This window comes from Malus domestica, chromosome 05, assembly GCF_042453785.1.
Source record: "Malus domestica chromosome 05, GDT2T_hap1".
Lineage (NCBI taxonomy): Eukaryota > Viridiplantae > Streptophyta > Magnoliopsida > Rosales > Rosaceae > Malus > Malus domestica.
The window spans coordinates 11,349,430-11,358,252 of NC_091665.1; the positions used below are offsets into that span (position 1 = coordinate 11,349,430).

An 8,823-nucleotide genomic window follows, 5' to 3' on the forward strand; every position below is an offset into this window, starting at 1 on the left:
TATATAATTTTAAATTAAATTTTATAAAAACTATAATAATTATTAATTAATATGCATCCATTGATTCCATAATTCCATTCCATTCATGCCGCGCCCTTTGAAAAAAAAAGCAAGGAAAATGAAAATTATAAGAAAAGCTGAAAAGGAAATAAAAAAGAGAGGGAAAGATGGGTAGGTTGCTGCCATTTGAAGAAAAAGAAGGGAAGAAAAAATGAAAATTATAAAAAAAGCTGAAAATGAAACAAAAAAGAGAGGGAAAAATGAAAATTAATGAAAGTGGTGAGAATTTTTTTTTTTTTTAAGTTATTAACTTTTTATCACATATATCTCACTATTTTTATAATGATACGTGATGTAATACTGACACACCCCGACCTGGAAAGGTCGAAGCATGCTGGCCGTCACTGTGAGGTGACGTAACCATAAAGTTAAGTGATGCAAAAAGTGAATAAAATTAAAACTAATTAGAACTAAACAGTGAAAGAGTGCGCAATTCGTGGGTTGAACCCACTACAGTTATTCAGAGCGTAATAGACAGTGAGACTATGAAAGAGTAGTCAAAGCAACCAAAATACACTTATTACATAATAGTGATAAGTTCGTACGTTTAAACAGAAGGAAATGTCAGAACTGCCGTGATTCCTCGAGTGCCACAGAGAGTACAGCTATCTAGGTCCTGGAGGGGCGAAAAACAAAGTTGAGTGGGTCAGCAAAACAATGCTTATAAGAAAACCTTTATATTTGAATATACTAACCTCTCGCCCTAAAACAAGTATAGTTTCCTCAAAACATACTTTGCAAGTATGAAATCCAATATATCAGCCATATAACCAGAAATATGCCAAATAAATGATGTATCATATGCCATAATAATAATCATGTGATAATCAATATAACTAAGTGTTCATCCATCTAAGCTGACACACAAGTTCGAACAGATGGTTTCTGACACGAACAGGACTGGGTGTAATCAATATGCTTTAGTACTACGATCACATGAAGACTGGTGCAAAAGCACATCACATACAAGTCGGATCGCCTAATGCAATCTACCCGACAAGACTGGCACCTAAACTTGGATCTAAGGTGAGCGAACAGTGCGGATGTGAACATACACGTGAAGGACTGGCCCTGGCCCTGGTGCGAGTACTAACATCGGGTGCAACAAGATGAGCATGTACAGAAGTACGTATGAATGCCATGACAGTAATATCACAACCATATAGCAGCATTTATCACAATTTATATCATAATAATGATACTAGGCAAGTTAGGCGTAAAAGTGAAGTAAATACGCATTTATGGAAACTATAAATATATATAGGAATAAAACAACTGCCCACTCACAAGTACGTTGTTGGGTCGTAGCCCCCGAGCCTAGCTTGGCCTCGAAAATCCTCGGAATAAGTTTCCCCTATATGTGAAATAACTAAGTAACATTAATTAAAGTACATAACAGAAACCTAAATAAAACCCCCATAGTTTGCTCAAATCTAGGGTATAAATATATGAAATCGATCTACTCGACGACACAAACACGCATGTGTCAACCATGCAACCCCCAAAGTGGCTGCCCACGCGCCCCCGCGAGTACACTGTACTCGCCTTCTTCGCGAAAATCTGCAGTTTTGCAGATTTTTGGGCCAACTTCCAGAGCCCCTAACGAGCTCAATTAGTAACCAAATTTACTTCTACAAAAGCCAAATTAAAGCTAGGAATGTGATCTACCAATCCCAATTTACAGAAAGTTCGAATATGGTCTGAGTTAATCAGAAATTTGGCCTGAATGTGGCCAAACGACCATGGTTACAAATTTTCCAGAAACTGAAATTTTCTTCCTAACTTCCAGAGTTGATTTCTAACTCGTTACTTAACCAAACTCAGTGATTCAAAAGCCATTTTGAAGTTAGGAATGTAGAGAATAAGTTTGTACCTAGAAGAAGTCCAGTTGTGGTCAAGGTTGACTAGAAAAATGGTTTGAAAGTGACCAAATGGCCACGGTTCTTGAGTGAAGAATGGCAGGTTCTCCTTCTTCTCGAGTTTCTGGGTAAAACCACACATTCAAAACACAAAAAAAGGATCAATAACAACCCATAGAAGTGAAATGAAGGTTCTAAGGGTTTCTCAAGGCTTACCTAAGCCATGCATGGCCTGAAAATCGATATGTCGAACTCGCCTAGTCGACCTTCCGAGTTGGTGAGTCAAAACTCGTCCACACCAGATTTCAAGGACATGGTTGTGATCGTGGGACTGAGATGATCACAATGGTTCAGTTGGTTTGTCACGTTTGTGAGTTTTGGTGTGTTTTGTGGTTGTTGCAGAGAGGAAGAAGAAGAAGAAATGTGGCGTGGGAGAGGGAGAAGAGAGAAAGAGAGAGAGATGCTTTTCTGATTGAGGGAACAAAAAAAAAAGAAGAGATGGGATAGGTGACAGTGAATGATGAAGGGGGAAGTGCACGAGATGGGTTTAAAAGGAATCCAAGGATAGGTTTTTAGATTTCCTACAGTAAAAAGGAAATCGAAATCTATCTGAAGTAGATATTTTTACACTTTAAAATTTATGCATACTCGTACTAGCGTGTACAATTTAAATGTGATAGCAAGAAATAAAAGGAAAGCGATTAGAATAAGTCCACGTCACTTGCCAATAAAGGCATAATTGTCAATACACATACTTGGAGAGAAATTACATAGGAAAATTAGGGATGGGTCGTCACAATCTACCCCCTTATAAAAATTTCATCTTTGAAATTTCAATACTAACTACTATCAAAGCCATAAAATAGACGTGGATACATATCTCGCATACGCTCTTCTGTCTCCTAAGTGGCTTCCTCCACTGAGTGGTTCCTCCACAAAACCTTCACCATCTGCACGGTCTTGTTTCTAAGAATCTTATCCTTCCAATCAAGGATAGTCACTGGAACCTCGTCATAGGTCAAATCTAGATTGATCTCCAAAGGCTGAAGAGGGATTACGTGTGACGGATCATAAACGTTCCTCCGTAGCATCGATACATGAAACACATTGTGCACTCTCGCCAACTCTGGTGGCAAGGCAAGTCGATAAGCAACTTCAATGACTCGTTCAACAATTTGGTACGGTCCGATGTACCTAGGGCTGAGTTTCCCTTTCTTTCCGAATCGCACAACACCTTTCCACGGTGATAACTACAAGAATACCTAATCACCAACCTTATAAACTCTGTCGGTAGAATATCTGTCGGCGATACTCTTCTGCCGATCCTGGGCTGCTTTCAGGTTAGCCTTTATCACCCGAATGTTCTATGTCGTCTCCTTCACGATCTCAGGGCCCATTAAAACTCGTTCGCTGACCTCGGACCAACAAAGTGCAGTACGACACGGTTTCCCATACAATTCTTCAAATGGTGCCATACCAATACTAGAATGAAAGTTGTTGTTGTACTCGAACTCTATCAATGATAAACACTTGTGCCAATCGTCTCCAAACTGTAGAACTGACAATCGCAACATATGTTCCAAAGTCTGGATAGTTCTCTTTGACTGCCCATCTGTTTGGGGATGATAGGTGGTGTTGTAGAGCAATCTTGATCCCACAGCTTCCTGAAAAGCTACCCAGAACTTCGAAGTGAATCTGGGATCCCGGTCAGAAATGATACTAACTGAGACTCCGTGGTACCTAACCATTTCAGAGACGAACCGTTCGGCCAACTGATTCAACGAGTAATTCTCACGAACGGGTATGAAATGCGCTGACTTGGTAAGTCGATCATCTACTACCCAGAGACCATCATAACCATTTCGAGTACGTGGTAACTTGTACACAAAATCCATTGTAATATCTTCCCATTTCCACTGAGGTATCGGGAGTGGTTGCAGTAATCCAAACGGCTTTTTCCTTTCTGCCTTAACCTGCTGGCAAATTGCACAACGACTAACATACTCTGCAATCTCTCTTTTCATACCTGGTCAATAATAGAAATGTCGGATGGTATGATACATCTTGCTGCTCGCATAAGCAGAGATATGCGTTTCATCTAATATGTCTTTCTTTAATTCCTCAACATTCGGTACAAACATCTGATCGCCTTGCATAAGCATGCTTTTAGGATCTCTAATCTAGAGGTCCTTCTTTTTCCTGTCTGACACTGTTGGAAATGTGCCCTAAAACCAATCATATGATGATACTTTACGGACATTTCACATGTTAAACTAATCTAGTTTAATATCAAGGGCATAGATTATTGTTTTAAGCCATCTCATATAAATGTTATATGCTTAAACGATGAGTCCAAGGAATATGTAATTAGGAGAATGTAATTTAAAGAAGTTAGATTCATGAGACCATTCTCTTTCGTATACATATCCTAAACGTTCCTGATCATAGGATTGCCAATTGGGCATTGACAGTCCGTTAAGATCAGTATGTGCTATGTCTTCTCTTAGTGAGAGTGACTGGTCTCGAGTCATTGGTGTGACTGACACCAAGATAAGTACGTAGGTGCTCAATAAGGAATGAGTTCACTGAACACGATCAACGAAGAGTTCTCATACTTATGTCACATGAGAACTCATGGTTGGGATAATGCAAAGTAGTCATTTGACCTGAGGCATCATAGTTGTCTTGTGGTTAGGTCATTGATCTTTGATTATGTCAAAGTCACTCTATTTGCGGGTGTCCACGGCATAGTTGGGGTTAAGCCACTTAGCCATGAAGGCAAGTGAATGCGTAACAAGGGATCTCTAACCTTCAAACCGTTTGAGGGAGAATACTCTATGATATGATTAAGAATTTCTGGCCAGAGTATGAATGAGATTTAGGAAATCATTCCAAATCACATTCAGGGTAATCATATAAGTAAATGAATCACATTGGATAGTAGACATGAATAAACTATCAATCCAAACAATGTGGTCAAGAGTATTGTATTAGAGAAAGACCGTATTGCATTGTAATCCTAAACTGAATAGGTTCTTCACCTCTTCTGATTAGCTTGGGTAACCATGACATACTGCTAGATGTCACTCATGGTTTGTGGAAGCCCTAAACGTGTATAATCACTAAAGGGAGAATTGAAAGTAAGTTTCAATTCACAATTGATTTGAAAGAGTTCTAATCGCCCACTGCCTCGCTAAAAGGAACCTAATGGATCGTACACCGTGTAAGGTAGAGATTGAAGAAACAACGGAGATGAGTAAGGATAATTAAATGGTTTAATTATTTATTTATGGCTAGAATTAATTAATATGTTAATTAATCAAACGAATAAGTTCGTTATAGACCTAGGGTTAGTTTTGGGCTACAAGGCCAAATGGGATTTGAATGTCAAGCCCATTAACTCAAGTTGTATGACAACTTGAATAAACAAAGGGCTTGAAAGCCCAATGAACCCTTAAGGCCGACCATTTAGAGGAGGGTACTAAACTTGCTTTAATTACAAGTTTGCCACTCCAATGAAGGAAGGTATAAATATGACTTTATAGCCAAAATTCATTTAGGGTTTCTTTTGGAGAAAAGATGAGAACACAAACTCTCTTTTCTCTCTAAGAGGCCGGCCACCCTAGAGGAACATAGCTAGCAATCTTACTTCCTCTAGGTCACTCATTTCTTCATCAATCTTTCCTTGGTGTGGAGACTTAGAGGTTCTCAACTTTGAGAACTTGGAGAAACCAATTCTTCCATCCAAATCCATGGAGCTAAGAAGCAAGGAATGAAGGCCCTATCTCTTGGGTGATTATCCTTTGCTTATGCAAAGAGGAATCAACAAAGGTATAATTTCTCAACTCACTTTGTTTTGAGTTGAGTCTTGGTTCACCTAACTACTAGGCTTTGAATTTAATGGGTAATGTTTTGTTTTGAGTGCATGCAAGCATGATTCCACCTTTAATTTGTTAATTGCATGCTATAGATGTTGCTCAAATGAACATGTTTTTCACAAAATGTCCTTCAAGTGGTATCAGAGCCTAGGTCTAGTAGTTGGTGAATCCTTTTGGGTTTTGTATTTTCATAGTTTATGATTTGAATGTTGTAATTGTTACAAGCTTTATTCTTGCTTCTTTGAATGTAAATTTTGCTAGAAAATTTGCCATCTCAAATGTTGTAGATGTAGTTCATATGAGCATGAATTTTGGAGCTAAAATTTGGTGCCATGTTTTTGGGGATTTTTGGCCAAATCCAAAGGGTGATTTTTTGGATTCATGTTTGTCTTATTAAAAGTGTTTTAAGGTGACTTTTGGAACCCCTAAGTACCCTAGGATGTTAACCCCGTTTTGAGTAGTGAAAATTTGAGTTTTATTGATTGAAAATGTTCATGGAGCTCTTATGGGTTTTTCATGAATGTTCTTCATTGTTCTTGAGGTTCTTACCAAGAACAAAAAGTTTGGTGTTTTGATTCAAAGTTTTGATTTATTTCATAAAGTCTTTGTTTTGTGCTTTTTTCAAATGTTTAAATGTGATTGAATTTTTGAAAGGTGATAGAAATGATGATGGGTGTGTAAGAAGTACTTCTCTTACACACACACCACTTGCATGAATTTATGTCATGCATCACTTGCATGAATTTATGTCACACACCTCTTGCACCACTTGCACCACTTGCATGACTTTATGTCAAACCTACAAATCAACACACACATGACTCCCTTCACTCTCTATAACCGGCCACCCTATTAAAATAGGGTTCTTTTGAGGCTTTTATGCAATTACATAAAGTTTTGATATTTTTGTGTATTTGCAGTTTGACCCAAAAGTTTACGTATTTACATAAAGGCCCAAAATCATTAAAGGACAAATTGTTTTGTTCCTTTAATGAAGTTTTTGAATTTATTGAAATTTTTGGGTTCTAGTTGTAATTACATGAAGTAATGGACTTTTGCATTTTTACAAAATGAGCTCAAAAGTTTAAGTTTTGCAACATAGCCCAAAAAGTTGAGGTTATTGCATTTTGGCCCAAATTAGGTTGAGAACAAAATGGTTTTGTCTCTTTAAATGAGAATTGGATTTTCATTTCATCTAGCTCCATTTAAATCAATTTTATGGATACAAAAACCAAATGACAATGTTGCATTCAAAGTTTAATTAGTTAAAGCGTTAATTAATTAAAGGGTGATTATGAACCTAAGCCTACGATAATTGAGCTATGTGAAAGGCCGTCTCAAATTTGTTTGAACCATGGGAATGTGTAGATTAGATTTTGGTTGTAATTTGATATGATCAAATGTTGTAAAAGAGCATAAGCTCTTCTTTACTTTAAAGTAATTTGTTTTGATCAAATGTTGTAAAAGAGCATAAGCTCTTCTTTACTTTGAAGTACTCATTTTCTTGTTTTATTTGATATGCATGAAATTGGAGTAGTTGGGTCCAACGCCCAATAGGAAAAACACGCCTTAATATGATTAAACGCGTAACTAAAATCAATCACCATCCCTAGACCGAGATTCAACACTAGGCTCGTGTTGGATCTAATCAAAGGTTCATAGTCATCCTAAGGCCCTAAGCAACTATATAGTCCATCAAAGAATGCAAACCTTATGTTAGTAGTATCATATACTCTTGCTTTAAAAATCGTTTTATAAGTATAGTGGGAGTATTATATACAACTAAAAACAATCAAATGGACCAATAGTTGTAATAGGACCAAAATTGTTTTAATAAGATTAAAATGTATATTTATATGTGATGAGACCTAAAACCCTCAACCAAACCATTATTAAGTTGATAAGCGTGAGAGTGCTTTGAACACTCTTTCGTGACCTTCCACCATGGTATGCTCCGATCGTTTGTGACTCGTACACCGACTTCACCCTATCATGGGGGAGTACAAAGTGTGTGCTTACACTCAGGAGGAATCCTATACACGTACATGATGTTGTGAAGATGGGCAACGAGAATGATCAACATCATATCATTGTGAGGTTGTTCTTGAACCCCTACCCGAACTTGCATGGTGGGAATGACTTAACTAAGTGCAATGGAGCCAACATCATATCATTGTGAGGCTTCATTCTCTAGAGGCCAAATAAGATTGGTACTTGCAAGAGATGCAAATGAGTAAGTGTACTTTCTCATTATTATTGATGCTAGCCAACATCATATCATTGTGAGGTGGGCTTGGTAATGATGAGTCTCCCATACCCTACTAAGAGTTTCCTCCAAAACTCTCGAATTCCGATGAGGGATATGGAATTTGCCAAAAATAGTGGGTGGTGCTATTTGATTTAAAGACCCGAATCAAATGGCTTAAAATCAATCAATTTATATTCGTTATGTATTTGTTTACCAATATATTTGCAAACGCTATCCAAAACTTGACTAAGAAAAGCCGAATGCTTTAGTTTCCGGACTTGGTACCACAATCCCAAAGATTGTCTTAAATGGATTGTATATGTACCTAAGTAGTCTAATCCTCAAAATCTTCCTATTGATAATGTATCATTGGAAGAACATGTTAGATAAGTCTATCATAAAGAGGACAACACTTTTAATGTCATAGTTCTTCACTTACAAATCGTTGTATGAAGAAATAAGAGTTGCTTTGAACAACCCTTAGCTAATGCAAACACTAGTGCTTGTTTCTTTGTTAAATGAACAAAGAACTTAAGAAGAAAGTACAAGGGCATGGACACTTTATGTGCCATGATTCTTCACTTACAAATTGTTGTATGAAGAAATGAGAGTTGCCTTGAACAACTCTTGAAAGTTTGTAATTATGTTTAGAACATAATGGTTGGTTGACAAAAATAGTCCATCAACATGGACTTATGATGATTTTGAATCATTGAGTGTTGAAGTGTTAAACCACTTCTAGAAACGGAAACTAGGCAAGGACTTCACCTTTGTGTCC

The 8,823-nt window shown here is 37.4% G+C and overlaps 1 long non-coding RNA gene across 1 annotated transcript; it reads right to left on the reverse strand.

Annotated features, from left to right (window-relative positions):
- Positions 1-436: 436 nt before the first annotated feature.
- Positions 437-2,412, reverse strand: LOC139195895 (uncharacterized). The gene is made up of 4 exons (XR_011580965.1): positions 2,136-2,412; positions 1,934-2,043; positions 1,348-1,414; positions 437-676 (listed from the first exon to the last, which is right to left on the reverse strand). It is a non-coding gene; the product is annotated as an uncharacterized lncRNA (long non-coding RNA).
- Between the last annotated feature and the right edge of the window lie 6,411 nt (positions 2,413-8,823).